Genomic DNA, 7,874 nt, shown 5'->3' with positions numbered 1-7,874 from the left:
GGCGTATTTTAAGTTAGCAACAGTCACAGTATTTTAGGCCAGCATGTTTGAGATTTATGATGTCAAGCACTTTAAATGCCTCACTGCTGAAATGTGCTACACAAATAAAATTCGACTGATTGATTTAGTTGAGTTTTAGTCACTTCTAGATTAGCAGTTTTAGTCTTGTTTTAGTTTAAATCTTGCTATGTGTCAGTCGTTTTAGTTGTCCAGCACTGTGATGCTTATGCTTTCTGTGTTTGCTTTGTGCGGTAAAACACTCTGGATTGCTTTGTGTGTGATAATCCTAAATAAATACACTTGCCTTTCTTTGCCCTGCTTTGCTTTCAATTGTTTATTCTGCTCTATTCATGTATTGACTTGAATTGAATGGAGTTATCCTTTTTCATCACACTGACTGACTTTTCAAACTGAAGTCTTTATTGAGAGATTACTGATGTTATTTAATGCCAACAAGTGAAAGGAAAGGTTATTTCTTCCTTTAACAGAGAGAGCTTGCTCTAAAAGCTGTTGTACTGTCACAAGTTCTGTTCCTCTGCTAGCTGTTGAATGAATAAAAGTCCTTGTGTTTTTGCAGAGTTCGGCTGCACTTAAAGGTCGGAGGTTATGAAAAGGCCGTCATTACTCAGAAGAACACTCTGGTGGGAACAATACTTGCTACAGATGGAGATAAAAAGAGGATTTTTGAGGTGAAATCGGAGCATTTTGACACATTTTTGAAGGTAAGTTGCTTTCTGTTTTTGTTACGGCGCTATTGGCACGTCAGGGTTCAGGATAAGAATGACGATCGCAGAGTGTGTACCGATCAGATACCCAGATGACCCCGAGGCAATCATGAAGCAGTATGACGGTTCCGTTCTTTAATCGGCGGTTTTGGTGTGTGTGGTTCTACAACAAATGAATAAATAAAAATTACAATCTACCATGAATATATACACTCATTTACAAATTACAATCATGTTGCATTGCAAGTAAAGTTAAACAAAGTAGAACAAAGCGACCAAACATATTATGTGTTACCGTACTAGCATATAAATTAGCTTAGCACACCCTTCGCTTATGTTAAATAAAGTCTAACAGAGAATGTTGAAGCTACTTATATAAACATATCTCGAACATAAATACACTGCAACCTACCACTCATATGGACGCACACTTGAACAAACCCACGAAACCGCTAACAAACACCACATCTGCTGCTCTGTACAGCTTCTCGAACAATGTCTTATGAAAGAAAAAAATATATCACCCTCAAACGGCCGCGCCACCTGGTGGCGAGGCTAGGGACTACAGCACGGCCTTCAGAACAGCCGCCCCCAAACTTGCAACCGCAAGTTTGCAGCATAAAGCTCACTGTCCATCTGATTCTGGCACTGCAGGTAGACGGATAAGGCGGCTCACTGGCCGTATGTACATGCGGTCTTTCACCTTGACCTCTGCAGACCGGATCAAGCCATCCGCTCCCGGGAATACTCTGCTGATCGCTCCAATAGGCCATGAGGCTCTGGGGAGTTGTGGATCCACTATCATCACCACAGCACCCATCTGAATAGGAAAAGTGTCCTTTTGCCACTTCGACCGAGTCTGCAGTGTGGGCAGGTAGTGGCGTATGAACTGTGTCCAGAAACGATCTGATAACACTTGACAGGTCCTCCAATGTCGCTGTCCAATGAGCTCTGAGTCGTGATATAACACTTGCGGTAGGGAAGGGTCTAGCCGCCCCATCAGCAACAGATTTGGGGTAATGGGATCTGGGTCGGCTAGATCTGATGATACGTACCCCAAAGGTTTCGAGTTGAGTATTCCCTCAATCTCGATCAGCACTGTTTGCAGGATTTCCTCCTGAACAACCTGTGAGCCTATTGTAGATTTCAGAGCTGCCTTTATAGATCTGATTTCTCGTTCCCAGGATCCTCCAAAGTGGGGAGCACTGGGAGGATTAAATCGAAACGTTATTTGATGTTCTGCTAATTGGGATTGTAAGGAAGGATGAAGAGCATGAAAGGACTGCTGCAGCTCTTTCTCTCCTCCGCGAAAATTAGTTCCTTGATCGCAGAGTATCTCAGCTGGTTTACCTCGGCGAGAGACAAATCTTCTTAATGCCATGAGGAATGAGTCAGAACTGAGGCTAGACAGCACCTCAATATGAACGGCACGAGTTGTCAAGCATTTGAAGAGCAGACCCCAGCGCTTTTCCATACGCCGACCAACTTTCACTTGAATTGGACCAAAACAATCGATTCCTGTTGAAAAGAAGGCTGGATGATTCAATCGGAGGCGTGCCAGGGGAAGGTCTGCCATCTTCGGATTGACAGGCTGAGCTCTCCATTTCTGGCACTCAGGGCAGGAGCGCTGTTCACTCCTTATGGCTTCACGGCCCCTAAGAATCCAATATTTCCTTCTCAACTCTGCAAACAATCTCTCTGCTCCAGGGTGCTTTAAATCACTGTCAGCCTGCCGAATGAGTAGCTTGGTAACAGGATGTTTAGGATCTAATATTACTGGATGAGTGATAGCAGGTTCCAAATCGCTGCATTGTCTGAGTCTGCCACCTACTCTGATGAGTTGAAGTGATTCGTCAAATTCCGGTGCCAGGGTGACTAAACGACTGGATGAATGAACTGGTTTCCCGGTGGTCAGCCACTGGATCTCATCTGGGAAACTGTCTCTCTGTGCAGATTTTAGGAGAGTAAGTTCAGCCTCTTTGTAGTTCTCTGCTGTGAGATTATCACCAGTTGACCCTTGAAGGCATTTAGCAGCTTCCTTTAAGAGGTCATTAAAACTGGCAAATTTCTGTGCATCTGGAAGTGGACAGGGTTCAGCAGTTACCACCAAGCAAGTGGCTGCTCTACGCTGCTCCTCAACGAAGTCGGTGCATGGTATAATTGGATGCTCCGGCCACTGACTCTGTGGGAGCTGCAGAAAGGATGGTCCACATGCCCACCGGGACTGGCAGGTGAGGTCTCGCAGTCGTTTACCCCTAGTTAGATCATCTGCGGGGTTGTCAGATGTTGCCACATATCGCCAAGCCCAGCTATCTGTCAGTTCTTGGATTTCAGCAACTCGAGTTCCTACAAATACCTTGAAGTGGCAGGAATCTGACTGAATCCATGTTAGAACAGTGGTGGAGTCCGTCCACAACACCACTTTGAATAATGGTAGGGTGAGCTCTTTGGTCAACAGGCTGGCGAGTTGAGCTCCTGTTAAAGCTGCACATAGTTCCAGACGTGGCATGGACAACTGCCGTTTAGGAGCCACTCTGGAACGTGCGGTCAGGAAAGCAACTTCCACCTTTCCAGCCGGATCTTCCGTCCGTAGATATGCAACACTTCCGTATGCCTGTTGTGATGCATCACAAAAGATGTGCACCTCACGTTGACTGTCAGTTTTGTCCAGCTCGGGGCTTACATAACAACGCTGCAAACTGACATTGTCCAGATGTTGCAGCTCCTCTTCCCATTCAGTCCATGCAGAAAGCAGATCACTCGGTAACAGTGGATCATCCCACTCACGCTTTTTGTCCCATAGCCGTTGGACTAGTACTTTGGCCCTTGTCGTGAAAGGGACGAGGAAGCCTAGGTGGTCGTATTGACTTGCCAGAACCCGATAGATGTTCCTCATAGTGGGAGGATTACGGTTCAAGGGCCTGGATTTATACTGTAGAGTGTCAGAGTTGCACATCCACCGCAAGCCAAGAGCAGGTTCTTGGGGATCCATATTGGTTTGATTCAACCACTGTTCACTGTTTTCCGACCTTAACTCCTTTGGTAGATGGCCAATGAGATCTGGGGTGTTGCTGGCCCACTGCCTGAGCTCAAATCCTGCTTCTGATAATAGTGACCTTAATTTCTCCACTACTTCTTTAGCCACATCTGGAGAAGAAAAGCTCTGCAACCAATTATCAACATAGAAGTTCTTCTCAATGGAGTCACAAACATCCTCTCCCTGCTGACAGTGATCATGGACATGTCTCTGAAGTGCGTATATGGCGCAGCAAGGAGAGCATGCTGTTCCGAATGGGAGCACCTGCCATTCATACACTTTGGGAGGGGTGTCCCTTTGCAGATCACGCCAGATAAAACGTAGCAGTGGTTGATCTTCCGGCAGCAGTCTCACCTGGTGGAACATTCCCTTGATGTCGCTACTAATTGCAATGGAGTGTTCTCTGAAGCGTAATAGCACACCAAGGAGAGAGGCCCCCAGGTTTGGGCCTGGCAACAGTAGCTCGTTGAGGTTCTGGTCTTTGTAAGTGAATGAGCAATTAAACACCACACGGTTCTTACCGTTATGTGTCACCATGTGGTGGGGGATGAACCACGATTCCTTTGAAGCCCTCATCTCCTCGTCACTTACTTCTCTCACATAGCCGGTCACTATTAACTTGGTGATCTCTGCTTGATAAGCTTTAGCCTTCACTGGATCTCGATGAAGGCGCTTCTCTGTGCCACGTAGACTGGGAAGAACCGCCACAGGTGATACTTGTAGTGTAGGCATATCACTGACACGCAGAAGGGGCGTTGCATATCGGTTTACACCTTCAATATTCAGTCTGATCGTTTTCCCCTCCAGAAGCTTCATAGCTTGCTCTTCCCTCCGTGACCGTGTCACTAGTGTCTCACTTCTGTACGGCATGATGTCAAGTTGCCATAGTCTTTCTACTTGACTTAACAGGTCTGATTGAGGTGAGGCAGCTGAAAGAAAGAGGCATTGTTGAGGTTGTGCAGAGTGTCGAGGGGACGGGACAGGTCCTTGTAGTACCCAACCCAGCCTAGTTTTGACTGCAGCTGGACCGCCTGGTGGGCCTAGCCGCACAGGTTGGATGGGGGTGACTAAGTGGGGACAGTCTGATCCAATCAAAATGAGCGGCTGAGCATTCGAAAATGACTGCAAAGGAAGCTTCCTCAAATGTCTATACTTTTGCTGCAGTGCTTTCACTGGGTATGAATGTTGAGCCAAACCTAGATCATCTGCTGTGAAGGCTCTCTCGATGGTAAATGTTTTGGATGGTTGACTGGCAGAGGAGACTTTGACTGTCACTGATTCACCATGCAGTGTTCTCAGTCCTTGCCTTACTGTACGTAAAGTAAGACTCTCTGCGGTGCCCTGTAGCTGAAGCTTCTGAATGGCCTCTGGGAGAAGAATTGTCCTCTCCGAACCATCATCTAGTATGGCAAACGTCTCAAGGGTGTGTTTTCCATTCCGCAGCAAAACTTTGCTTATCTTCAGAAGCACTTGGTTGCAACCTGAACGACGGTCCAGATAGAGCACATCAGTAGATGATTTACTGCCCAGTTCACTGACATGTTCCATTGGTGTTGTAGGCAGAGCAGCTCTGGTATTCACTTCATGCAGGGCCTCTAGATGTTTTCCTTTGCATGTGTTGCATTGCACTCTAAGTCGACACTGAGCTGCCTGGTGGTGTCGTCCACAACGCCAGCAGCGATTATTGGATTTAATCCAGGTGGACTTCTGCTCCTTTGTCAGCAGCCTGAAGTTCGAACATTGATCTAGAAAATGGAGAGTGTTATTACAATAAGGACAAAAAGCTGTGGGCTTGCCTTGGACCTCAGCATGGGAGGGGTTTGTGGCCAAGGGTCTCTGAGGGGCAGTATCATATGTTGAGCCATGTAACACAGTAGCAGTCCCTCTTGAGGTTCTCTTATCTCTTTTGAGGCCATTTCTGTCTCTCAGTCTCTCTTCCACCTTGATGGACCGATCTCCATCCTCTTGAATGATCAGTTCATACTCCAGCCACTCTGCAAAGTCTCTCAATGAGGGTATTCCACTTTTCTGTGGGTAGAGGTAGCGGCGGAAAGCAGCACGCATGTCTTGGGGTAGCTTTCGTGTGAGTCTTGCTACATGAGAGCCGCATTGTAACTCTATGTGTCCATCTTCCCCAAGTTGCTCTAACATGCCAACCAACGCACGCACTCTCAATGCAAACTTTCTGAATCCTGTTGTGTCACTTGTGCGAATATTGGGCTCATCCATAAGCTCTGCTATTCTCTGAAGAGACAGTTGGTGAGGCTGGCCGTAATGTGTAGTGAGTGAAGCCATCGTATCAGAGTATGGGCGAAGTGAATTACTGTAGGAGTCGGCAATTAAAAGAGCTTCTTCAAATTTAAGGTGGTCACATAGCACCTGATATTTGAACCTCTCTGTTGCGTCGGCCGGGAGAATATTCTCTAGGGCAAGTCTTAATCTGGCGAATTGCCTAGGATCATCCTTTGTGAACTCTGGTATTGATGGCAATGGTCCTCTGTAGGTCTTCTCCCTTGTAGCTATGGCCATTGCAGGACCTGATGGGTGGGTAGGGGAGTGCATGTTGGTGTCCAAACTAGGTCCAGCTCGTGGGTGGGATAAGGGGGTGGACTGTGGCACTCGGGGTTGAAAGTCAGGAGCTCTGGTGACTGCAGCTGCAGTTTGTTGTTGTACTTGTAGCTCTTGTAAACGTTGGCTAAGCTCTTGTACGATGGCCGGTGGAGGTGGAGGAGGTGGAGCCACCTGTTGGTGTTGGAGATCTGGATAGTCACCCGGAAAAAGGATTGGAGGTGGTGGTAGTGGCCACTCTCCAGCTACATCCTGTGTGGGGCATACATTGGGCTGCTCCTGCTTCAGGGTAAAGGGCTGCGTCGTTTGACGTGTGGAGAGCCAAGTGTCATCAGCCGAAATGTAACCATCTGGCTGCTGTGCTGAGTGTAGGCTAGTTGATCTCATCGTGGCAACATTACGATCCACCTGCCTCCTCATGTCTTTAACCATTAGCTGCAGTCGATTATTATCCTCTTGCAATTGTTGCACAATTGTCATAAGCTCATGTGGGATGCTGGGTAACACTGGTGTCTGTCCAACAGCTCCAACAAAACCAGAAGTCTGTATGAGGGGCGTCACCTCGGCGGATCCCTCTCTACTGTGAAGCTGTTCCAACATAGTGTTTGACGGCAGTATATATCCCTCATAATCTGCCAGCCATCCTGGTGGTCGCACAGCCCTCCGAGGACGTGCACCAGCTCGCTCGGGGTCATAATCCATATCCACTCTGTAATCTCCACGATCCGGCTCGAAGGACCAATTTGTTACGGCGCTATTGGCACGTCAGGGTTCAGGATAAGAATGACGATCGCAGAGTGTGTACCGATCAGATACCCAGATGACCCCGAGGCAATCATGAAGCAGTATGACGGTTCCGTTCTTTAATCGGCGGTTTTGGTGTGTGTGGTTCTACAACAAATGAATAAATAAAAATTACAATCTACCATGAATATATACACTCATTTACAAATTACAATCATGTTGCATTGCAAGTAAAGTTAAACAAAGTAGAACAAAGCGACCAAACATATTATGTGTTACCGTACTAGCATATAAATTAGCTTAGCACACCCTTCGCTTATGTTAAATAAAGTCTAACAGAGAATGTTGAAGCTACTTATATAAACATATCTCGAACATAAATACACTGCAACCTACCACTCATATGGACGCACACTTGAACAAACCCACGAAACCGCTAACAAACACCACATCTGCTGCTCTGTACAGCTTCTCGAACAATGTCTTATGAAAGAAAAAAATATATCACCCTCAAACGGCCGCGCCACCTGGTGGCGAGGCTAGGGACTACAGCACGGCCTTCAGAACAGTTTTACATGTTTCCAGTTACATTGTTTGTTAATGATTTATCAGTTATTTATTTTAGACATGGGACTTCCTGACATAGTGCTTCACTTTTAAATGTACTTAACCCATAAAGATATTTTTTATTGTCTTTTTTTGGTTTCTTATGATCCTTTTTGGCAAGAATTCTTAAATTATTTTAAGGATTTGCAGCAGTACTTATGTGTGTCACTCCCATGAAAAAAATGACCAAATCT

Source organism: Poecilia reticulata, chromosome 8 (assembly GCF_904066995.2).
Source record: "Poecilia reticulata chromosome 8, P_reticulata-male-v2, whole genome shotgun sequence".
Lineage (NCBI taxonomy): Eukaryota > Metazoa > Chordata > Actinopteri > Cyprinodontiformes > Poeciliidae > Poecilia > Poecilia reticulata.
This window is presented reverse-complemented; position numbering follows the sequence as displayed.